Consider the following 27,051-nt stretch of genomic DNA (forward strand, 5'->3'; position numbering starts at 1 on the left):
TAGTAAGTGATGGAACCAGAACTGGAACTCAGATCTTCCAACTCTGAATCCTTTGCACTTTCAGCTATCCTTTACCTCTTAAAACATGTATAAATACTAAATTGCACTCTTTCCTATGGAAATAAATCCCGCCTATGCATTTCTAACATTCTTGAAGGATTCATTAAAATAAAACCTAGGCCTTTATACACCTTTTATTCTATACTTGACTTTCAACCGCAGAATGGTCTTCCAGGTGCTAAGCTGGACTTGGAATGCTAGTGTTTAGGATAGCTCAATAATAAGAGGAAAGAAGCAGGCTTAATGAGTATTGTATCATGGGCTATGCCATTAAAAAAGCACCTCTTTTTAAGAAGGGAAGCTTTCACAGATGGTCAAGTAATTACACGTAAAGATGTTAGATATTAGCAATGTGAGCTAATTAATGTGTCTTAAGAACAGGATGAGCATGCTTCCAGCAAAAGAAATTTAAGATATCATGTCCATTTTTGAATAGCAGTGTTAATCAACAGATAGGTGGGCCATGTCTATCAACAGTGAGTAAGCAAGGCAGTGGGTTTTTCCTGAGATCTCATTTTTTAAGCTATGAGTTTGCTCATTTCACTGACAGCTCTATACACATCCAAAAGGTGTTAAAAAAAAAAATCCCCACTTGGCCACCAGGATGAAGAAGGGAACTATAAGCTGAGGCTTAACAAAGACCATTTCCAATTCACTTTTTGACCTTTGCTCTGACTTGCATTTAAGTGAGCAACAGGTTTTCTGAACATTGAAAACCAGATAAATCCGAGCTGTTCCCTAAAACATTCCTCAAGTGAATATGCAACTATAAAAAGCAGGCCTCAGTTTGAGAATTCTTAGTTGGAATAAGGAATCATACTTCAGCAGCAAACAAGTTAATAATGAAAATATGCTTTGCAATTCATAAATGCTTCAACTTCAGCTATGATAACCCATTGCTCTTTCCTGCTAAAATAGAGATTAATTCCTCACACATATTTGTCACATACACTCACATGAGTCTCTAGCCAGTGGTATGAGAGGAATTTGACAGAGGTGATCAAATTTCTTAAGCATTCCTATCAAGGCTACCACTATTTGCAAAATGGGGACGTTACCTAAAATGAGATGGGTCAATTTAATCTAACGGTCTTAAATATTAGGTCATGAAAAAAAAAACTTACATGTAAACCACTTATTTACTGAGAACACTTTTGCTATTTTTTAATGGATGAAAGTTATAAGTTATCACAAATGTTAGAAACCCAAACATCAATTTGCTTTCTTTTAAGTTTCCCTCCCACATCTCTTCTAATATCTCATCTATATTTGAGATTCTTCTCAAATTCACTCTCCTCCCTTGTCAGACACAACAAGCTTTTGGTTTGACATTTACAGGGCACTTTTGAGATATAAAGTATTCTTATATATGTCATTGAATTACATCCTTAACCTGCACAATACTGTCCAGAAGATTTTGTAAACATTACCAGCTATAATTTGGTTGATGCCGAGGTTTTGCATGGACATTTTGAGAATAATTCTGAGACAGACTGGAAACTAGACAGCAGCACAGTGGATAGAGCATTGGGCCTGGAGTCCAAAAGACCTAGGTTAAAATGTGACCTTAGACACTTACTAGCTGTGTTACCCTGCGCAAGTCACTTTCCCTCTGTTTGCCTTAGTTTCCTTATCTGTAAAATATTACCAGGATCAAAGGAGATAGTTGTCAAGTACTTAGTGCAATGCCTGGCAAATAATGAGGTATATATAAATGCACTAGGGTTAGATTATTAATGATGATCATAAAAAGAGACTGGTGACCTGGCTGTGTCTCATGGAACGTTACTTTAATGAGGATCATCATGGGTTCTGGAACTAATTCTAACCTTACGGACTTGAGGAATTTGATTTTACCAACTCTCCTAAGCTCTGGATATATGTGATCAGCTTCTGGAAAACTGTTCCATACTAACCAAGTTCTCTAACCAAGAGGCTATTAATGAAACGAACTGCCAATGATATGCTGATACTATTGCCAATGAGAAATATAACTGCCATATAGACTGGAAGCATTACATCAGCTAGTCAGTACATTCTTTTCTGAGTAAAAAGTTTATTTGAGAAACAAAGCCAAAATCAGAAAAAATTTTGGTGAGTGAAGAAAAGATAACAGTAGAAGGAATTAGAGATCACAGTCACCAGTTGATGATAGCCTGATCCATTAGAATAAAGCACGAGTATTAAAATTATCAGAACACGTGCGGATAGGGCAGAGTATTCTCTCCCCTTAATAGAAATGGAGAAGCATTGAAAAGTTCTTAATTACTTGACTGTTTTTATATTTTACTATAAAATGATTTCCTTTTTAATCTTGTGTTTTCTCTGCATTTAAAAGCATTATTCTGGGGGGCAGCTAGGTGGCACAGTGGATAGAGCATCGGCCCTGAAGTCAGGAGGACCTGAGTTCAAATCCAGCCTCAGACCAAACACTTGACACTTACTAGCTGTGTGACCCTGGGCTAGTCACTTAACCCCAATTGCCTAAAAATAAGTAAATAAATAATAATTTAAAAAAACATTTTATACTGAGAAGAGGTCCATAGACTTTATTAGACTACCAGAGAGGTCACATAAAAGGTGAGTTTGAACTTTATTCTGTAGGTAATGGAGAGCTATCGAAGGGTGTGTGTGTGTGTGTATACAATTATAAAAGAAAAGACTTAAGAATGGTGTTTTCATACTATAAATATTTTATTTCCTAACTTAAAAGTTCTTAGAATTACTAATGATCTTCAATGGATGCCCACTGTTTACCAGCTAAAAGCTAAAGCTCTTTTCGTTAACATTCAAAGTGTTCCATACTCTGGACACAGTTTACTTTTCCAGCCTTATCTTCTACTCCTCCTTCCCATGTAATCACTCTGAACTGCAATATAGGGGAAAATTCCCGGGCTTTGGTTCAAGCCTTGAGCCTGATAATGAGTGGCTCTATGATGTTAGGTAAGTTTCCCAGCCTCACTAATTTTCCTTCACATTTAGAATGGTATTTACTTTAAGTCTAAAGGTTGATGCGAAGAGCAAATAAGAAATTTAAAATGGAGCTCTGTGAAACCTGAAAAAATTCTATAGAAATATCAGTTATTGCTATTCTGCTACATAGACATAGACATTCCCCAATGTTGCTTTGTGCTTTCCTGCCCACATAGGAAATTTCTTCTTGGAATGCCCTCCTTGCTTCTTTCAACCTATTTAAATATTTAAAGGTCCTGATGAAATCCCCCTCTCTCCATTAAATTTTCTCTGACCATCCTAAATGGAAGTGATTTCCCCTTTCTCTGACCTCCTTATCATTCTTGTTCAGATTCCTTGTCTAGAAAGAATCTTTTAGGGGGCAGCTACATGGTACAGTGGATAGAGCACCAGCCCTGGAGTCAGGAGGACCTGAGTTCAAATCTAGCCTCAGACACATAACACTCACTAGCTGTGTGACTCTGGGCAAGTCACTTAACCCCATTGCCTAGCCCCCCCCCAAAAAAAATCTTTTACTGTCTGGAATTGTTAGATTGGAGATCTCAACTAGTGATCTGAGTTCCTTGAAATTGGGGACTGCTCATAATAATACTAAAAATAATAAAGCTAACTGAAATATATTTAGGATTATAAAGTTCTTTGCCTACTTAACACCAGTTGTCATATTCAGTATTACTCTCTCCACCTACTCTCTTTCTCTCTCCCATATTCTGACTTAATTAGCTACTTCTTGTCATGATAATTAACTTTATTTTAGACTACATAATGTTTCTTGTTGTTCAGTTGTTTTCAGTTGTGTCTGACTCTTTGTGACCCCATTTGGGGTTTTCTTAGCAAAGTTACTGGAGTGGTTTGCCATTTCCTTCTCCAGCTCATTTTATAGCTCATTTTACACTACTAGGTGTACGAGGCCAGATTTGACCTCAGGTAGGTGAGGCTTTCTGTCTCTAAGGCCCTGAACTCTTTCTACTGCTCCATCTAGCTACCCTAATGGTTCCTTATGTCTGTGCCGTCCCCTCCTTGGATGCTCTATGGCATTTACGTCAGATGAAAAGTGGGTAGCAAAATTGCCGTAGCTCAGAGCTCTCAATTAGGAAAACAGCCACAGTCACCCAGCCAGTCTGTGTCATATAGTGCACTCGAAGCCAGTATTTCTTGACTCCAAAGTTAGCTGCCTTTCTACTAGGCCAAACCCCTTTTCTCTTTCTCATGTATCTCTGTGAGTGGCACAATGCTTTGCAAATGTGTACCCTGAAATATATACTTGACTGAATTGGTACCTAAATTCAATATATTCATTTGAAGTCCATTTTGGCAGACAACTCCTCCATTGAACTAGGTGCCTAATTATGTGTCAAACAAGGGTAAAAAGCATCAAATTAAAAGTTACCATTATTTTTCCAGAAACTTGGATAGAGTGAGTGGAGTATTACCCTCCATTACACAGGGGAATATTCTTATCTTCAGCTTAGAAATCTCTCTCACTCTCAAAAGAAAAACACCTCTTAACATTAACTTCTAAAATATAATGATTAATGCTAGAAAAGAGATAAAAAACAAGTTCTTTCCAGTTAAAATTTTCTCTTAACTTCCTATCCTCTGAAAGAGAGATACGGTCTCCCAAAGTATTTGAGACACATCAAATTTATAGCTTGACATGATTGCAGAAATGTAGCTGCTTGTAGGTGGCCTCTTATCAACTGTTAATTACTTTTCTGGCAGGGGCTTGAAATTTTTCACAAATGTAATCTAAGGAAAACACATATGGAAAACCTATTGGCTTTGTTTAGGTCTCTTCTGTTTTCCCTCAATCATAACATAAAAATTTCACCACAAAATAAGATGGAGGAGGTGGTATTAGCTGTCGATAGGGAATTACCATTACCACACTTTGAAGTCTCTAATCCAAACTGTATAGGTAGACATAGCCATTCATTCAAACAGCTTGAGTAGATTATGATGTTAATAAACAGTCACCCTGGGAATAGTCCAACCTCTCTGAAATCTGTGGTAGCCATGAGAGAAAGAGAAAATAAAAGCTGCCTGAATATTATGGCTCTTAAGAAAAATTAAGGGAAATTTGCAAAACTGAAAAGATCTCTGTCAGAGCCATCCCTCAGGAGAGCAAATGCCTAAGTAAAAGCTTTTGACTGGGCAGGGACAATATCGTGAGGGGATGGTGCTGCAAAGGGCATGAAGCTCATTGTTGTAGGTCCATAACCACTTCTCCTTTTCCCCTAGTCTCATGGAAGACAAACAAAAAACCAATCAAAACAACTGTAGGACACTCTCAACTCTCTGTACCATCAACTCTATAGACTGTTAGGCTCTCCCTTCCGACTTATTTACTTCATCTTTCAAGACTTGCCTGAATGTTTACGTTAAATCAATGTCATCTGGATACACACATATTGGGCCACCATTGCTATGGTTTGCCCAACCCATTTCATGGTACAGTGGATTGAGGACTGGATTCCAAATCAAGAGAACTTGGAATCAGTGACTCAGATGCTTAGTAGCTGTGTGACCCTGGGGAAGTGACTTAACCTCTCTTTGGCTCAATTTCTACATCTGCAAAATGGAGGGGAGTGGGACATGGGTTTGGGCTCAAAAGTTTCCAAGGTCTCTCACAGACACTAGTATGCTGTTAGGTATTTGACAACTGGCTCTCCAATAAATAAATAAATGAATGAACAAACAAATAAATAAATAAATGGATAAGATATATATATATATATATATATATATATATATATATATATACACATATATATATATGTATATATATATATATATGTACACACACACATATGTATATATATCTCCCAGTTTTAAGTTTAATCTTCATTATTAACATTTTTCCATTGCTTTCTTAAGTCTAGAAATCAACAAAATAATAAATTGTCCCATATAAATCTCACTTTACTCATTTAAATGTATGTGTCCATGTATATTTATTTATAAATTATATGCATATGCTTATATGATAAAGAATTATGTTACCTTATAAAACCAAAAAATAGCATTAAAAATGAGACACAATGAAATAATATTTGATTCCAGGATAAACAGGTGGCCATTGAAGTTTACTGAGGAGGAGAATGACCTGATCATTTCTGACTTTTATGAAAATCATTTTAGAAGCTGCCTGGAAGATATATTGGAGAAGAGAGACACTTGAGTCAGGGAGACCAAGTATAAGACTTGCATGTGATTAGAGAAAGGGAGAAAGGTGAGAGAATTGTTGTGGAGGAAGGAATAAGATTTAGCAACTAATCAGATTTTTTTTTTCCAAAGGTGTGCTCCAGCACACTCTTCCTTCCAGCTCTATATCCATGTCTTTATGAACTACGGTCTGGAGCCGGGAGGACCTGGGTTCGATCCTGTCTTGAATTTGCTTTCTGATTAACTAGTGCTCCAGTTAGAATTAGTCATTTGACACCAGATCCATGCAATGACTGCGTTATTACCCTGACAAAGTTTTCTTTTAAACATTGCTATTTTTTATTGTGGTAATTAAGAGTTTTTTAAGTGCCAATCTGAATATAAGACTCTTGGGGGGTCCTGAAGGATTGTTTCTTTAATGTGGTGTTTTATTTGACAATAAAAACAAAGACAATCCTCAATTAGGCACATAGACCCCAGCTCACTGAAGTTAGTAGTCTCAGAGCAGTACCTCTAGTTTTAAGCCTAAAAAAGGTTTAAATGCCTGGAGGTGTGACCAACACATTTCTCAATTAAAAAAAAGCAGCTGAGGGAAAAAAAAGTGGAGGGAGAGGAGGGAGTGAGAGGGCAAGTGGCTTTTATGACTCAGTTTCTAGCATGCAAAAAAAAAATAGCATCTGAATGAAGAAGGATATGTGTTACAGAGATGCAGGGCATTAGTTGAAAGGACTGTCACCACTGTCCATTTCTTCAACTTCGTTCTATTCCTTCCCTGAACCATTCTTCCCTGAAGTGACTTCTAGACACTGATTACAGAGAAGAGTAGTGAGCAAACAGAGTTGTGCTCTAGACTGTTTGAGAAGGATGGTGATATGGAAGGAGCACCAGATTACAAATCAAAAGATCTGGGTTCAAATTCACAAGAGTAGGAAGGACCTCAGAGGATACAAATGGAGAAGAAAACCAGAAAAAAGAAACTCTTACAAATAGTCATCTGGCCTCTCCTTAAAGATCTTCCTTCAATAAGAGGAAAACCACGAATCCCAATTCAGATGTTAAGAATTTTAGCTTGTGTGTGTGTGTGTGTGTGTGTGTGTGTGTGTGGTATTGTTGTTTTGTTGTTGTTGTTATTGCTTGTTTTTTCCTGACTTTTAGCCTGAATTTGTGTCTTTGCAACTGTTGCCCATTGTTCCTACTTTGGCCTTCTTGAGAAAACAGAACCTGTTTAACTCTCTTCCATACAATAGCAACGCCTCTAAATACTTGAACACAGCTCTCTTGGCCCCTCTGAGTTTTTCCTTTTCCATGATAAATCTCCCCAGTTTCTTCAACAAGCCCCTCACTGCTATGGACTTGAGGCCCTTTGGCATTCTTGCTGCCTTCCTTGGCCCAGCTATAGCTTAGCAATGTGCCTTCCAAATTGTGGATCCCAGTACTAGACACAATACTTCAAATGTACTCTGAGGAGGGCAGTAGGCCTATCACCTCCTTATTACTGAAAACTATGATTCACTCAAGGCAAATGAAATTTATATTCACTTTTCTAGATGCCACATTACAATGCTGATTTGTAAGGACTTTGAGTCTATTAAACTCCAAGTTCTCTTTTCGTATAAATTGCTAACCCTTTTCCTCTCTATCCTGTACTGGTGAAGTTGGTTTCTTCTGCATTTGATTCTGCATTCTTCTGTATTTGACCAGTATTTCCTGACTCTCAATCAGTCTCTTTACTGTGCCATGCTGTGTAGATGTTGGAGTTTATTATACTATGCAGAAGAGGAAATTGAGACTAAGAGATTAAATGACTTGTTCTAATTTTCTCACTGCTAGTAAGGGTCAGAGCACATGTCAACCTAAGTCATCTAGTACAATGTGCTTTAAATTACACATTACGCTTACTTTCTCAAATAATGAAACTTACAAAGATGGTCATTTTGTGTTAAGCCTTTCATAATATTATCAGGAGAACTAGACTTATCATCTACCTAAAGTAAAGGTTAACCCTCCCTCCTCTCAATTATCCCTTCTTCTTTTGCCTTCTAATTTTAATGTGGTTTCTAGGTTACAAAAGAGAACAAAAATAATAACGATAATAATGATGATGATAGCTGACATTTATGTGGGTTGCAGTGATTTTAAAAGTCTGTAAATAAAGGTGTAAGCATACAAAAAAAAAATCTTACTTCTCATCTCATTTTAGATAGCACATCTTCATGAATACCCATTCAGTAAATACATCACCAAGAAGCAGTCTTATTTTAACTTTACTGCAGTTCTATAGAGATTTCCAGATTTTAGTGATAGTCTACAGGGCCATATCTTATCTAAGTTTGCACTATCCCCAGTACAGTCTGATATAATAAATACAAAGATGCTTAATACATAATAGCAGGAGCAACCAAATATAAAGTGTTCTACCTAATAGCTCTCAGTAGGTATACTGAAACTCACTGATAAGAAAGTTGATGACCTGGAAAATGAGCTTAGTTTAAGAAAGGTCGACTATATGAGGTTCTCAGAAAGGTTATGATAAGGGAGACAGTATATTCTTTTCAGGAAGGATTATAAAGATTCTGAGGAGTGACACGTGTGAATATAGATTTGTTGAAGCATCATTGGTGAGACCAATTAGGTATGAGACCTTTACCATGATTCTTTAAGAAAATAAAACAGAAGTCTAAAACGAGCAATGAATTTTGAATGACTTTGGGGGGAACTTAAAATAGCATTTTGCTAAATGTTAACTACGTAAGTTTCCTAAGTTTTGTTTCCCTATTCTTGTGTACATTAGGTCTAATGACCTCTGAAGATGCTCTTGCTACTGCTTTCTGGGTGAACTTTTCACTTCTGCAGCCCCAGCTTTGATTCTCAAAATTCCCTGCCCTGCCAAAGTATTTAGACAAAGTCTGAGCCTCAGGCTTCTGAAGAAGGTCTTGGCTGTGTAATTGATTTAGCTTGTGTTTGTTTATGATACTTTGGGAAAGACAAGCTCCTATATCCTTTCATGGATATAACATCATTTTAAAATATTTTCTTTTAGTGGCAGATTTTGCATTTTGGATTGATTACACATGGAGAATATGGGGCTGTAGTTCTTATTTTTTCTTTTTCAACTGAAGTTACAAACTTTTAAAAATGATGAAAGGTTTTCCCATATAATGAGAGAAAATAGACTTACAGGAATAGAGTTCATGGCAATATTCATATCAAACATACATATTTTTTTCAGTCTGAAGTCTATTGTACGGCAAAGCACGGGTACAGGGGTTCATTACTTGGGCTTGCAACCTTTATTTTTAGCATTTTGATAACTATATTTTGATATAATTGGTTTCTTTTATAAAGCTTTGCATTTTCTTTTATACATTTAAAACCATTATTCTAAGAAATGGTCCACAGGCATCACCAGACCACCAAATTGGTCCAAAACATAAAACAAGTTAAGAACACTTGTTCTAAAGCTTTGACCACTAATAGTTTCCTGTCATGAATGATCCTTAAACTGGGAGCTATTTCAGAGGGGACAAAAGGAATCACAATGTTTGTGCTCCATTTTTACAGAAAGATGACTTATGATATAGTATTTCCTCAAAATAAGCATGTCATGTTGATACAGCTAACATATTACACTATAATGATCTAGATTGCATATGTAATGTATGCATAACGATAGGATAAATTCCCTCTGGTTTCTAAATTTTCACTAATAAATGATGTATGCATGTCATTTGTTGATCTGGGTCCAAATGGGAGTTTAATTACTGTAATAGTTCATTGGAATTAACTGAAATTGCATCAAAATTCTACAGCACATCATTGAAATCCAGAATTCTCAGCATATTAATTAAGGAAGCAGTTTATAGGTATGGTATTATTAGGCAAGCATATTCATTTCATAATTTGTTCTTATTCCTTAGATAAACTACCTTATCTTATGCAAGTAGGGAAATGAAAATGGGAAAAAATAAGGAACTTAGACTGAACTTGTAATATTATAACAGAAAAATGAGGTTTAATAGATATTATTGCTAGTAGAACTTTATTGTAGAAAAACCTAAAGAAATGTAAAATTGTAATATTTATGAAGCACCTACTCTGTGTAAGACACTTTGGCAAACTCTGGTAATAAAGATGAAGACGGTATCCTAACCTGTAAGAAGCTGACTAAAGATAAATTGAATATTTATAGTGAATCTTAATTAATGACTTCTATATCTTGCTTGGAGAAGCTGTGTGATATAGGCAAGAAGACCAGAACTCAACCCTTACAGCTGTTTTGTACTGGCTGGGTAACCCTGGGTAATTCAGTGAATCTCTTAATGCCTCAGGCAAATCTCTAAAATTAAAAATTGCAGCAAAGGTACCAATATGCATTGGTAAAGGAAGCTCCTTAGCACAACTCCCTATAAACCACAGGTCTAATCCCAAAATACATTTTTGAGGTCCCTCTTTAAAAAAAAAAGTATACTAAGTTTTAGAGTACTACAGAGGAACTCCCAGTAAAGAAACCTGCCAATGGAAAGGTAGAATTTATATTCTTAAGGGACTTGCCCAGGGCTACCCAGCCAGCATGCATCAGCAGTTGGACTTGAACCCTAGTCTTCCTTACTCTAAGGCTAGCTCTCTGTACCACTTCAGGGTCCCCCTCTTGTGGCATTTACCAGTAGAAATTATGGTAGTATACAGAACCAGGGACATGATGACACTATGTCAAATCACAGAATCTCAGAGTCGTAAAAACACCTCACTACAACACCGCACCCTTTCTCATTCTCCACTGAGACTCCAGGAAAAACTCATCCAGCCATTGCTCTGACCATGCCTGGACTATTGTGCCCAGTGTTGGGTGCCCCATTCTGGGGAGGATGTTGCCAAACCGATGTACATCTAAACAGCATAATCAGGATTGCTATCTGATTAGACTTATTCTGCTGGCTCTGAAGGCCAGACTAGCAACAGTGGGTAGAAGTTTCAGAGAGACATATTGCATCATGATCTAAGAGTAACTTCCTAGCAATTAATTGAGCCGTTCAAGGGGAGAATAGGCTGCCCCAGTGCTCAAGAGGAGAACAGGCTGTTCCCTCATACTGAAGACCTTTTTATTTATTTATTTATTTTTGGCTTGAGAAAAGGCTGGTGATATTTCTTGTTGGGAATATTGCAGAGAGGACTCTTATTCAAGTACTAATTGGACCAAATGACCACCAAGGTCCCTTCCAATTCTGAGATTCTATGACTTTTGCCAGCATTTATATGTGTGTGAGTATGAAAAACAGCTAACCTGAATTCTCCTCTCAGATTTTCTTCCACTCATTTAGTAGATAACCTGTAAATATCTAGTTATTTAAATGTTACCTCTCCTATTCAAATATATGATTCTTGAAAGCAGTTCTGTAAATTTTTGTCCTTTTTTGTACTCCAGAACTGAGCATTCTGTCTGATACACAGTAAAAATTTAATAAATGCATTTTTTACTGAGTGACTACTTTGCTACATACAAGTGGGGATGCAGGAATGCTTGGAAATTTTTTTGTGTTACTGTTTTAAGGATAAATATTGAGGGAAATGATTATTTCTCTCATGTTAACTAATTATTGATTTAGGACTAAAACTTTTCCCCTTTCTATTTCCTCATTCACAAATAAATTTAGATTATTCAGCCAGCCTTTGAAGTGCAGGGCTGATAATGAGATGAAACCTTGGGTGAGACTTATTGAACTGGTAAAGTTTAGATCTGATCAAAAGGTAAAGAGATTTTGGTTCAGGTAAATTCTGGCCCATTGCCAGACAATTTTAGTCAGACAAGTCTGAGTGAAGGTAGATTTCCCCTTTTGTCTAAATTGCCCAAGAAGGGGGTGGTCTTTCCAGAGACAAGTTTCTTTGTCCAAGACTGAGTGATCAGAGTCAAGTCTCCCAGCCCCTCATTGGAATAAGACCACCTCTCATTATGATACTCATTCTCTCATTAAGTGTTTAATCAATGAGAAATGATTACCACCTGTTGGGAACACTCAATCTTTCAAGGACATATAAATCTTGAGAGGCCTGTTATGTGTCATCTTTGGTTTATGAGAGACAGTCAAATGATCATCCTTTTATTAATTATTCATTAGCCATAATGAATAAAATTATTATTTACCTAGAAATTATGTCTTTTGGTTTTTTTACATATGATAGTATGGTATGTTATAACAATCTCTTTAAAAAAAACAATTAAGAACAAAACAATATGCTGATCTTCAATGATCCTCATATCTCAACATATAAATTCAATTTATAGAAATAGTCAACCAGAAAACTTTAAAATCCTTAGGCCCACAGCACGGCATGAAGACAGAGAGGTGGGGGAGGGGGACCAGAACTAGTCAAAGATAATTAGTATCTTTTAAGAGAGGGGGCTTCTTATCTACAGGACTTCATACTATAATTCTAGTGTGCAGATATCATTTCAGAGACCATCTAATGTAACTCCCTCACCTTACAGATGGTGAAACAGACCCAGAGAAGTTAAGTGATTTATCCAAGGAAGCATCACTAAAAGACAAAGTCAAGTCTGCAGATTCCAGAATCAGTGTTTTTTCCACTGTCCGGCTGCCTCTGAATTTCAACTCCTTCCTTCAGAGCAATGGAACACTTCATAATTTGTAAGGGGGTGGGGTTGGGTGGGCTGGGGTGGGAAGGGAGGGAGCAAGCATTTATTCATCATTTACCCTGTGCCAGGCACTGTGCTAGGTGCCTACAAATATTATCTCATTTGATCTTCACAAGAATACTAAGAGGTAGGTGCTATTATTATCCTTATTTTTATAATTGAGGAAACTGAGGCAGATAAGTGACCAAGAGTACCACGGCTAGTAAGTAAAAAGAAAGTAAAAGTAAAGAAAGCCTACTTCCCTAAAATTCCTTATCTTTCCTAAAAATTTCAACATGAAGAAAATCCTTTCTACAACCTTATTTCCCAGATCTCCTAAATATGACTGTCTCCTTTGAATGGTCATTAGGATAATATTAAAGTGTGTTTTCATTTTTGCATTGGTATTTTATTTTCAAGCTGTGGGTTGGGTGGGAGAGGAGGAAGGAGTCACCCACAGGGCCAACAGTGACATATATTGGGTCTTACAAAATTACACCACCCCATTCAGCTTTTTCATGAATTCATTGTACATTAAAAAAATAAACAGAATGCCATTGGTCACTGGGGACTCTATCCAGATGGTGGAAGAAAGGAGAAGTAGAGCAAATGAAATGAAGAATGAAAGGGTCAGTCAGCAAGAGAAAGAAGCATACTCAACCTCCTTTGGGTAGTGGGGAGGATACTTAGCATTCATGTGAGATCTTCCTCTTAAAGAGTCACTTTTAAAAACATTCTATGAACCACAAAACAGCCCTGAAAGGTTAGCAGAGCACTGGTGGTCATGTTTGCTTCTCCTTTTCATCTAGCACTCATATGTAATGCAAGCTCACAGGCCTTCTTAGCTAAACATGCTGGCTTAAGACAGAAGTGATCTGAGCAATTTGGAATTCTTGTAATTATGTCCGTGATGTGAATTGGAGAATCCTTCACAAGTGCCCATGATTTTTAAAATTGAATATGTGATTCCCCTCCCCGCCCCGAGTTATCAACCCCTCACACACACTGTCTCTCTCTCTCTCTTTTTTTTTCCAGTTGAAAGGGATGAAAAGATTTAGAGTCAGTAGATTGTGACTCTTCACAGCAATAACTCTATGAAAACTGTTGGAACATAGTTTTGCTCCGCCTCCCCCAAACTCCTAACTCTTAGATTTAGTTCCAGATAGATTAAGTTTCCAAATGTGAAATTTTCTCTTCTCCCCATGTTTTTATTCTTAGAAGCCTCATGCTGCCTTTTTCATCCCTTTCTCTGTGTTGCTTTTTTGCTGGCACCATCCATACTGAATTAGCAAAGCAAAGCAAGAGAGTTAAGGACTTCCCTCCATCAGCCACTCTTTCTCCAGGCACCTTAGAAATAGACAGTTGCTACAGAAATAGATCAATACTCTCTGCTAAGTCATTATTTGTTCTTTGTTCCACTTTCCTGTAATCGATTCCATGGTCCTTACTACCTAAGACCATCTACCTAACGGGGTTCCTTTCTTAAAATAACAGCCTGCATGAGCAATTCTTTCAAATTAATTTCAATAGAGGAACTGCAAAGCTGACCTGATGCCTCAATCTTCAAAAGATCATCTTAAATGAAACCCAGGCTCACAAAGCAATATTCCAGAGAGATAGAAACTGCAAACATTTGCAAAAAATAAAAAATAAAAAGGCAATGAAATGAGCTGACAGCATATTGGTACTCGACACTCTATTATTTAATGATTTGTCAGTGAGCACAGATTGTCTTTCAGTGAAATCTAGGGAAAAATGTAGTCTCACTGCTCTCAGATTCATCTGTGAATTCATCTAATTTTGGTTTTCTTTCAAAAAAAAGCTTCCATGCAACTGAAATCAGTGTTAAGTCTCAATAGTTGATGTTGGCAGTACAACTGCCTTGGCACCACGCTACAATGAAACTGGAAGATATTTAACTGATACACACTTCCTTCCCAGTCCAGCTGCACAAACCCTTTTTCGTTTTTAAAAGAGAGAGAGAGAGAGAGAGAGAGAGAGAGAGAGAGAGAGAGAGAGAGAGAGAGAGAGAGAGAGAGAGAGAAAAGCTCAATGGAAATTTTGATGGTTTCCTGCTTAACTTAAAAACAATAATTAAAAGCCATATATAAAAAGCTTCAGAAAATAACATTCATGAATCTATTGCCACAATTCCCATGGCTTAAGCAACCTGAACAACCCTGCTTTGCATTCTTAATGTTTTGAAATTACTAAAAATGAGGAGGCTGCATTTCAAAGCAATTTAATTCAATGGTCATTTATTGAGCACCTTATTATGTGCAGAGCCCAGAGTTTCAGGTCCTAGCAAAAGCACTGGTACATAGTCTCCACGGTACGGCTTGCCACTGACAAAGTCAAAAACATTTATAAATGTGTCTAAAGTTCAGGGTTTCTGCACAGCCAAACCAGGTGAATGGTATTAATGAAATCTCTCTATACGGTTTATAAAACAGAAAGAAATGGGTGCAATATTCAAAGGGAATAATATGTGAACACTTAAGGCCAGTTCCATCATTTGGGGGCCCTCTACTTTGTTTTTATTACTGATATCAGTACTCATCCTGTTTCCAATACTCTCATTCTCCCATATCTCCTAACTAGGACATAGACAAGTACCTTTTTGCCTTTAGTTGATCCATGAGAGAGAATATGCTTTGCTAAAAAAAAAAAATTACTAACAACAAAGAGCAAAAGGTAATAATAGCTAATGTTTCTATAGTGCTTATTATGTGCTAGGCACTGTGCTAAGTGTTTTACAATCATCTCATTTGATTCTCACAACACCTTTGGAAAGTAGGTGCTATTATTATCCTCATTTTTACGAATGAGGAAACTGAAGCAAAGAGCGGTTAAGTGACTTCTCCAGGGTCACATAACTAGTAAGTATCTGAGGCCAGGTTTGACCTCAGGTCTTCCTTATTTTAAGCCTGGTATTCTATCTACTGTGTCATATAGCTGCCCCCCAAAAAGGTAAAATTAAATAAAAGTCTATGGATTATAGAACTGATGAGTTTATAGAGCATAAGCAGCTTATATTAACATATCTTTATTTAGTCAGATCTAGCTAGCATATTTTCCAAGTTACTTAGTCTCTGAATCTATCTAGTGAACATCTAAGTCAGTTGCCCCTTCATGTGGCTGATCTCCACGTTTTTGTTTTTGTTTTTCTCTAGAAAACAACAACTGAATTTAAATCCACCCTCCTTCTGCTTCAAAGACCTTGGGGTTCTTCTGGAATATTCCATTAGGTTCTAGCTTTGATCACATAAGGTTAGGAAGACTAATTTTGTAAGCACTCCAGCTATCTCATCAATTACTACGCTGTTCCTTAAAGACAGGAACCAAGTGTGTCACCTAAACTTTGTGTCACCCACACACACACACACACATAGACATCTAGCAAGTAACACAGTACTCAGCATGTGGCAAGCATTTAAAATGCCATCCTAACTAAATGTTTCATATCCATTCCAGATCAGATGCCATTCCACTCACTTCACTATTCACAAGTAGATGAACTTTGGAACGTGCCAATCCCAAGTTTCTTACAATTGATGATATTATTCACATGGTAGAGTAGTAACATAAAACTTCCACCAGCAGGAAGAGACACATCAATTCATCACAGTTTTAATTACAGATGTAGCCGGCAGAGAAGATACTCAACAGTCTGAAACCTTCCTTTGGTTGAGTCTCAGATTCTACCAGAAACATCTAACCATTTCATGTCCAATTATTATTTCTCATACTCAGAGCTGTCTTTTGAGGTGGATACTCTTAGCTTCTCTAGAGGCAATTTCTAGTAGCTCATGATGATGATATATCTTTATTTCCTGACTAAATAGAGACTAAATAGGGTTAAGTTACGAATCTCTCAACTACCATTCACAACCAATGTGTTCATGGACAAATCACTTCTCTCTTGGCCTCAGTTTCCCCCATTTTAAAAGAAGAGGTTGGACTAAATTATTTCAAACGCTTCTTTCAAATGCTTATCTGTTAAGGAGAAGAAGGAAGAAAAGGAGGAGGGGGAGAGGGAGAGAGGTAAAGAGGGCAGGAAGGAGGAGAGTGAGGAGGAGGAAAAGAAGGAGAAGGAAGAAGAGGAGGGGGAGGAGAAGAAAAAAGAAAGAAAAAGGGGGACAAGGCAGAGGAAGAGGAGGAGAATTATGTACCAGAGGCTTAGCAAATACAAATGTTTCCATAGGCTAAGAAACCAAGAAGTTGCAACAAAGTAAATGTTTTATGAATTGGTGGCAGTGAATACTAATCACTAATAAGCTCCCTCAGCGTCCTGTAAAGTGGCTTCTGCTCTGGAACTCAATCAGTATTTCTCTGCTGCCCCAGTCTTTCTCAGCACACAAAGTGTCTGCCTTTACCCCGGCATTCTGTGTAACAACACACAGACCTCACTCAACTCTGTCCAGGCACATGAGGAAGCCAGTAGGGGTAAAGGGCAATTCTGTGCTCTGTTTGGGATGGTCCATAAGTTAGGGAACCTCAAATTGGTAGAAGCTCTCTGCCAAGAACATCCATTCCATTCCATCCTGCCTCAAGCCTACAGAAAATGCAAAAGACACTGACTCAGTGCAGCCAGAGAACTAAACCATGGAGGGAACTAGGGCAAAGATAGTATGTGGAGTTGTACCAGGCCTGAAGGGAAAGGACACCTAATTAAGATCAGTTATGTCCCCACGGAAGTTATTTGAAGTAGGGACCAAAAGTGATGAAGAGTCAGTTCCCTAATATGGAAGGAAACAGACATTTTCGAGGTTCAGTCACAAAGGTAAATCTATAAAAAGAGAGAGGAGAAGGGGAGAGAGTGAGAGGGGGAGGGCGAGGGGGAGAGAGAGAGATAGGGGGAGGGGGAGAGAGACAGACAGACTGAGATAGAGGGATACAGAGAGACAGAAACACAGAGAGTTAGAATGTCAGTGACAAGAGCATATGGGGGGGGGGAAGTGAAAACAACAAAGCTCCCAGGAGGAAGAAAACAGTTTAAAAATTAGGGAACCAATAGATAAATCAACAGAAAAGATACTAAAATCAGAAGACTACCAAGACATCTAAAAGATTGCTCTATTATAAACTGAAGCAATCAGAAAGACAAGGAGGCAAGTTACCTCAACCACATCATTACCTAATTTGTGAATCATGTATAAAGTACGACTTTAGTCCCAGGTTTCAAAAAGATGCACTGTGCTCCATTTCGATTTCAAACGATCAAAAAACACAGAAACCTTGAAAATAAACACTTGTACAAGATCAGTTTCAATCTTTGCTTAGTGGAATCGAAGAACCTACTTCTTTTTACGCAGTTAATAGGGGAGCAGATTTAGAGTCTAGATGTTCTCTAAGGCTCCATGCTTGGAAATCCCCTACCTTCTCTTCATCTCTGCCTGGGAAAATCCTCTTTCAGGTTTCAGCTTAGGCAATTTCTACTATATGAAACCTTCTCTGATCTACCCATTCACTGCTGAAAACAAACTGTCCTTCATCAACTTTTTCTAGAACACCCCAAGGACACATCTCTCTGGGTGTGACCTTTGGTCCCCAATCATTCACTTCCTAATCTGTATTTGTATTTACCTGTATTTGTGTTTACTTTGAATTTGTATTTGTAATTTGTATTTACTTGTGCACATATTGGGAATCTCTCTCCACTCTTGCAGAGATCCTTGGAACAGGGGCTGGGCCCCCCTTTAGATATGAATATTAGCATGGCTTTGAGAAATCAATTGGATGGATATCACGACATGTGAATATAACAATTCACTTTCCCCTTCTAAAGTTCAGTCATCTAATTAATATATGGGAAATTGAACTAAATGATTTCTAAGATCTCTCAAAGCTATAACATACTAAGACACTTACTAGGTTTTAGCCTTCTTAGCTGTCTGACTCCCCTGGGAATGTAATGATGTTTTTTCTGAGATTAATATGGCTTTTAAACTTACATACTTTTAAGTTATAAGGCCTATTCTGCTGTTAACATTAAGTCCCTGAAACTCATTTCTAGCCTTTCTTTTTCTATTCTTACTCTTAAAATTTTCTCTTTTAGAGCAATTTTGTTTTTTCACTGTCAGTCCTCAACCAACCTCATCCTCTTCTTTAACCAGCTTTCTTTTTTACCAATCCATACTAAGCTGTGGTTTTTTGTCTTTAATTTTTTTTTTTCTTCTCAATCTTCCTTCAAATACTGTTCTTCACAAATAAGGATGTTCTTTGGGTAAGACCAAGATACGATTCTGACCTGATACTAGTGCAGAGTGAATGATCAAAGAACTAGCCCAGACTGTCAACATTAAAGGGTGGAAATTCCTCTCTTGGTGACCCTGGGCAAGTTATTTGACACTTCTGTGCCCTCTTCCCTCATCAGCCCCAAACTGTAGTCCTCCACTGTGGTATGACATGCAGAGTCATCCACAGAGGTCCCATCACTATCCTAGGGCTCACATTCCTCCTCCACTTCTTCTCCCTTCCCTTCCATCTCACTACATTTTACAGAACTCTATTAAAACTATTACCTAAAGTTTTTAACTCTAGCAAGAAAGTCTTTGCAAGCATTAAAGCTTTTCTCCATTCATCCCAAATGTTCCATAAACTATAAAGAGATGGCTGTAAAGACAGGCTTTCATTGCAGTGCTTTGTTGTTGGCACGCTCCTAAAATCATACTTTGAGGTCCACAGATTCCTCTAGAGACCCAGCTTACACAGGGACAAGGTGGCTAGAGGTGTTTGTGAGTCTGGTATATGGTGCATATGTGTGTGTGTGTTTATTGTTCATACTTTAAACTGGGGCTGTTTGTAATTTTAAGCCTCACAGAGGCTTGGAGGCAAGTCTCGAGGTAAAAAGTACTATGTCATGTGGGAGAGAAGATGGAAGCTTGTCACTAATTTTCTGTTTAAGTGATTCAATGTGTTAGTGACAGAAGTTAAGCTGGCTGTTTTGAAGAAGGAAAATAATTCTATTTATTTGAATCCTCTGGCTCCAAATGATGCCTGTGCTTGTTTCAATCCTCTAGTGTCAAAGTAGAACTGAATTTTTATGAAGATTTGACTAATGAAATTTTCATTAAGCTTTCTGTCTCCCAGACCATATTGATTTACTTAGCTGAAGACTTAACACTGCTTTTAGTATTTTGTTTTCCCTTTCTCTTCCTGAGCCTGGCAGTCTGTTTTGGCTAACATCAAACATCTCTACAAATTTCTTAGCCCCATAGTCTTTTGAGAATAGAGTAAGAAGGAGCTGTGTAAAGACATGAGTGCAGCATATTTGTAATCAGAGTGTGACTTGGAGCTGTCTCTCTCTGTGTGACTTGGAACAAATTACTCAACCTCTCAGCCTCAGTTTCCACCTCTGTAAAATAATGGGGTTGTATCCCATGACTTCCAAGGTCCCTTGCCACTCTAAATCTATGCTCCTGTAGCATTAACAAGTGTCTTATTAAGAAGATGGGGTATATTCTTCAGCTTTTTCTTTCTTTTATTCCCTGTGATAACTATCAAGAAGTAGGTATTTAAAAACAGTGAACTTAACTTCCCAGCCTATGACTTCTTTAAATCTCATTTAAGCCATTTAACCTCATTAAATCTCAGTTTCTTCATCTGTAAAATATGGATAACCATATCTTCTCTACTCACCTCATGGAGTTATTGTGAAGAAAGCATTTATGGTACTATATAAATATGAACCATCATTTCTATTATTATGAAATTATGTGGTAAGGGATGTTGAACAAAAATGTTCCTCCAGAATAAACAAAATATTCATGGATCACATTGCCAAAGGAGGTATTTCTGATGCTCATTGGGCCCAATGCATTGAATAACTGCAAAAGATGCATAGTGAACGAATCAACATAACTTGACCTTCTGGTTCATTCCAGAACCTTATATCATAATAACCTATTCAGGTGTGGGAAATCTACAGCCTCAAGGCCACATATGGCCCTTTGACTGAATCCAAACCTCACAGAACAAATCCCCTTAATAAAAGGATTTGTTCTATAAAACTTGGACTCAGTCAAAGACTGCACCCAAGGACTTCAAAGGCCACATGTGGTGTCTAAGCCATAGGTTCCCCACCCCAAATATTCTTTTCTTTTCTTTGAGGCAATCGGGGTTAAGTGACTTGCCCAGGGTCACATAACTACTTATACTCTTTTTCTTTAGCATAACACTCTCCTGTAAGGAGATTGACTGACTGTTGGACCAAGAGTCAGGAAGACTTGAGTTGAAATTCAATCTCATACCCTAACTAGTCATTTAACCTCTGTCTGCCTTAGCTTCAGTGAAATGGGAATAACAATAGCACTTAGCACCCAAGGTTGCGAGAATAAAATAAAATAATACTAAAGTAATTTGCAAACCTTAAAGCACAATATTAATGCTTTCTATGAGCTCCCTGAGGACAGAGAATATATCCCCAGTGCTTAGTCCAGTGCCTAGCATGTAATAAATGTTTATTAACTGACTTATTATTTATAATAATTATAATAATTATAATTATAATAATTAGAGGCAGTGTGTTAAGTGGGAAGCATAGTAGATTTTTGAGTAAGAGTGCCTCTGTTCTAATCCTGGCTCTGCTACTCATTACCTCAGTGACCTTGGGCAAGTCACTTAACACTTCTGGGCCTCATTTGAAAGGTTAGGACTAGAGAGCCTCTAAATTCCTTTTCGGCTCTAAATCTATTATCCTCCTTTAGTTAGTGTAGGTAAACAGTAAATTAAAAAAAAACAACTTATAGTAAACTTTGTAAACTGTTCCTTGATTGTTGAATTGGTAAAATTATATTTGGGGGTAAATTTAATCTCCCTGTCCTTCCGTATTTGGCACAAGGGAGTCCAGATCAACTTTCTTCATGCTCCAGCGAGGTGTGCTCTAGCTAGAGCAAATTGGAGGAAGGAGCCTTGATAACGCCATTATCCAATCATCTGATTTCCATTTTGTTTGGCCAGTGTACCAATCTGGCCTTAAGACACGTTCCTCCTTACAAGTTGAATATAGCTAGAAGAAAGGTCCTTCCATATGAATCTCAAATTACTCTTGAAATAAATATAAAATCGATGAATTTCCCATGAAAAGTCATTTTTTAAAAGAGCAAAATGTAATCTCTGCTACCTGTCTTTGGATAGATATAGTTTTATTTCTCCTAGTTTGTGGTGTCTATCTCTCCAAGGAGAAATAAAAATAAAGCTACATCCAGAGTTGTGGACAGAATGACTGCCAGGGAAAGTACTACTACCTAAGGGTATGAAAACACATAAATACTTCCCTTAACTCCTTATTAATGCAGGAAATTCTTATAATGGAAGACAAGATCTAACATTTCTATGATGAGAAAGTTTCCAAATGCAAATACCCTAGGAGAGGCAACACATAGACTTAGATTCACACCAAGTAATGGATTACTAATAGAAATCTTTCTAGATTTGACAGATATAGAAAAAATCTTTTTAAAATAGAATTTAAGTGCCTATAATGTTCTGAGGTTACAAAAAAAGAAAAAAAAAGCACAGCCCTCTGCATGTTCACAAATAAGTAGAAACAAGTGAGAAAATCAAATGATTAAGTTTGTGTAGGCCAGTGTACAGATATACATACAAATACATGTAAATATAGGTGTATAATATATGTATATATACATATATACATAAAAATACATATATACATATGTACATGGATGTCATTCAGTCATTTCAGTCATATCTGACTCTTTGTGACTGTACTTGAGGTTTTCTTGGCAAAGATCCTGGTGGAGTGGCTTGTCATTTCCTTCTCCAGCTCATTTTACAGATAAGAGACTGAGGCAAAAAGGGTTAAGTGATTTCCCCAGGGTCACACAGCTAGTAAGTATATGAAGTATCTGAAGGCAGATTTCGACTGAGAAATGAGTCTTCCTGGCTCCAGGCTGGTACTCCATAAATGGTGCCACCTAGCTGATACACACACACACATATATATGCAAACACATACATGTATATAAACATACATGCATGCATATATACACATACATGTGTGTTTGTGTGTGTATATATGTATATATATGTGTGTGTGTATATATATATATATGTATATATATATACATATATATATATATACATATATATATATATATATATATATATACATATATATATATATACACACACACATACACACATATGGAAGTGTCACCTGAGCTGGGTGAAGAGTAGGTAGAATTGAATTGAGAGAAAATCCATTTCAAAAAAACAAAAAGAATAATAATAACTGATAAGCATACAAGTCTTGAGGTTTACAAAATACAAGAGCACAGATTTACAGCTGGAGGGGTCTCAGACAACATGGAGTGAAAACTCCTTATGCCAAAGCTGAGGAAACTGAGTTGAAGTTAATTTACCTAAGGTCACACAGGTAGTAAAGTGTCAGAGCTAGGAGCAGACCTCAAGGCCACTCTCCCTCCCACATTTGACATGTACCCTGTCACAACTACTCTGAGAGGTAGGAAGGGGTATTCTGGAGTCGACTTAAACTGGCAGGTTAAATTTTAACATATGTCATGTGTACTTTTTTTTCTCTCAAAGAATTGGTTATTACACATTTTCCAGCATCTCACTGGAGATAGGGACTATAGATATTTCTGTCCCCATTTTAAAGATGAAGAAACTGAGGCTTGGAGAGTTGCAATGTCCAGCCCAGGGTTACACAGTTAGCTACAGGGTGGAGGGAGGAATGAGATGCCATGCCTGGCATGGAAGCAGAAGAGATAAGAGTGGGAGCAGATTTGAAATGGAGAGAAGACAAAGAGAGACTACAAACACTAGGAACCGATTATGGGTTTAGAGTGAGGGAGAGACAAAGTTCACCTGTTTCATGATTTCTCCTAGAGCAAGAATGGAGAACCTGTGGCCTCAAGGCCACATGTGGCCTTGACTAAATTCAAAGGGTGACACTTGAGGACCTAGAGGGCCGCATGTGGCCTCGAGGCCTCGAGTTCCCCACCTCTGTCCTAGAACCAGTGAAAGCTCTGTCCCAGCAGAGACCTAAAAGATATAATTGCTATAATATTATAGTGATCCATTCTGCACATCATTCCTTAAGGTTCAACACATAATTAAATAGTGCCCTGTACCATTTACAGAACAAGAACTGGGCCTGTGATTTCACTGCAGCTAATAGTCTTAGAGAGCCAGAATATGGTAGAGGAGTCTTATGCCCAATATTTTCCTGGCTTCAAGGCCCTTTCAATATTCACTACACATACTGCTTCAGTTGTATATACATATTAGGCAATAAATAGATGCATGTTGAGCTGTAACCAATATTATTCTACTTAGAATCAAAGTGTAATAGAAGGAATGTTAATAGTGAGCTCGCCTCCCACCCAATCTAGGACTCTTTTCTACAGTATTCCTTTAAGCAACAGAATGCTCAGCACCTTAACAAGGCACCCTAACCTATTACTGGACAACTTCAGCTTAGTTTAACTGTTTATGTTGACCTGAAGCCTACCTCTTTGTAATTTCTACCCACTGAGCCTAGATCTGTCTGGCTTCTAATGGCCACTAAAATAATCTACTCCGCCCTTTCATGTAATAGCCTTTAAGGATAATAGAGTAGAGAGAACATGAGACAAAGTCAAAAGAACTAGGTTCCTATTCCACCTTGGATGCCACCTCACAATGTGTACCTGGGTAAGTCATTTTTCACTCCTATAGATATATTTTCCTTAGCTATAAAATATACAGATTGAAATAAACAATCTCTAAAGCCCCATTGGGCTCTAACATAATTTTATGATAATGAAATACTTGGAGATAGCTGTCATGTGTCCCCTTGGCCTTTACAGGTCAATATCTGCATTACAGTAGGTTTTCATGTATGTTATCTTAAATGTAGGGGCACAATGGAGTGAGTGCTGGGCTTGGAGTCAGGAAAACCTCAAATCTGGTCTTAGACACTTAGTTACGTGACCCTTGGCAAGTCACTTAAACTTTGTTTGCCTCCATTTTCTAAACTGGAAAATGGGGAGAATCATAGCACTTAGCTCCCAGGGTTGTTGAGAGTATCAAATGAGATAATATTTGTACAGCGCCTGACACATAGTGAGTGCTACATAAAATCCCATCCCCCACTAAAGTAAGAGCATTTAAAAATTTTCTGTTATTGATAGACCTAAACTAAGGTCACTATCTTTTAAATTATATTTCTCTAATGAAATAAAGCACCCTTGAAGCTAAACACAATGGAACCATAACCAACAACATAAAACGTCAGCGACCCTTTTGTGCAGATATTTATAGTTTATCTCTAAAGTGATATGCCCTGATGGTCTACTTAATGACCATATCATTCCATGGAATTTCTGAGCTGTAGACAGCTCCTGCTGCTGGACTTACCCAATGGGAAAATCTGAACAGACAAAGAAAAATCTATTTCCCACGAGATAATAGTTGAATTGTTGACATATATCTCCTGCTCTTTAATTCCTTTTCCAGAACCAGAGCTAAAGTTTAAAAACAGGGAGGTCTTCATCTTAAAAGTTTTCATTTTTTTTTGAGAGGTTTAAGTTTGTAGAAGACAAGTTAAAGGAAATGTCCTTCTGATACTGATTGTGTGTGTGTGTGTGTGTGTGTGTGTGTGTGCTAGGTTTAAAATGGAATTTTGTATTTGGATGATCCCAAAATGATCTTTATATTTGGACTTTATTATTGCTTTCCCTCTAGACTGGAAGAAAATGAAATTTTACGCAATGGATGTGGAGAATTTCTTTTCCTTTACTCATTTTCAATTAGACTCTAGAAGGAAAATCAATCAGTTGCTTAGACTTTACTATACTTTTCACCTTCTAAATGACTAGTACAGATTTTTTTTAAAGTGCTCATGTTTTCACAATTATCTTTTATTCTTTTTAAAGGCAAAAGTAAAAATTTATACCAACCAGCAGCAAATACCTAAACACCAAATGCTCTAATATTCCAGCCAGTACATGACTGTTACTTAGCCACAATACAATCTGGAGAATAAATTGAAAAGAAAAGAAAAAAAAATGACTCAAATCTCAAGACAAAATCAACATTTTTAAGAGGTGATTTTATTTTATTTTATAAAACTAATAGTTCCCATATTGACCATAAATGTCTTTTTAATTCATAACATGTCTTTAGACTTCTTAAATATGCTGCAATACAATTTAGAACATTAAATGTTCATGATGCAAATATGCAGTTATATTGCTGTGTATCTACCAATGGTAATTGTTCTTTTCACAATCATCAGCAATTTAATAAGTAACCTAATTAATTGCCAGATCAATGATCTTTTTTCAAATCCTCAACCTCTGAGCTTCCTACAGCATTTGATACTGTTGAACACCCCTCTCCCACCTATGTGCTTTCTTCCTTTGGCTTCAGTGACACAAAAACTCTTCTGGCTCCTTCTCTTCTGTCTCCACCAACACCACCTCCTCTTTCCCTAACATCATAGCAGCTAACAAAGTGGGACAAAACCACAAAGTTCTCTTCTATATACTCTTTCCCTGAGTGAGCTCATCTACACCCACACTTCCATTTCTGCTCTGCTAGTCCCTAGCTATATGACCACAGGCAAGAATAAGATGAGACTAGACTGTATAACTTCAGGTATCTCTTTCCATGCTAACAATTCTTTATTACTCTCTATCAACTTTTATTTCAGTAATACTGACATAAAAGCTTAAGAAGTAGCTGAAGAATTCAACTATCATCTTTTTGCAGACAATTTCCAATGTTTCAAGTCTACCCTGTCTTCTCTCCCCAAGTGCCTACTGGACTCTTATCAGAGTGTCTCAGTAGAACCTCAGGTTTAGCACTTTTTAAAAATGGATATACTAGAAAGAATGTAGAACTGGGAAAGCTGAACTTGGAGTGATAGACCTTCATTTCATACCCTGGCTATGTCTACTTCTCGAATGACATTAGGCAAGTCATCTAACCTCTCTGAGTCTCAGTTTCATTCATAAAATGAAGGGGTTGAATTAGTGAACTCTTCCACCTCTGAATCTATGGTCCTATGATCTTTCCCATCTAAATTTGTTCTTCTTCCTGATTTCCTAATGTCTGTCAATGACATTCTTATTCTCCTAGTCATTTACACTCATGGTTTCAGAGTCATCTCCAGTACCACATTCCAGGTCATCAATTTCTATACATTTTCTCTGCCCAGTATCTCCTGATATTGTCTTTTCCTCATTCTCACC

The 27,051-nt window shown here is 37.3% G+C and overlaps 1 protein-coding gene across 1 annotated transcript in view; it reads right to left on the bottom strand.

The window, feature by feature from the left end:
- The window catches only part of CUNH8orf34 (chromosome unknown C8orf34 homolog), a 364,057-nt gene that overhangs the window by 98,020 nt on the left and 238,986 nt on the right, over positions 1–27,051 (bottom strand). The window lies entirely within an intron of this gene.

The sequence above is a fragment of the Phascolarctos cinereus genome, unplaced genomic scaffold, assembly GCF_003287225.1.
Source record: "Phascolarctos cinereus isolate Bilbo 61053 unplaced genomic scaffold, phaCin_HiC Scaffold_4;HRSCAF=312, whole genome shotgun sequence".
In the NCBI taxonomy this organism is placed as follows: domain Eukaryota; kingdom Metazoa; phylum Chordata; class Mammalia; order Diprotodontia; family Phascolarctidae; genus Phascolarctos; species Phascolarctos cinereus.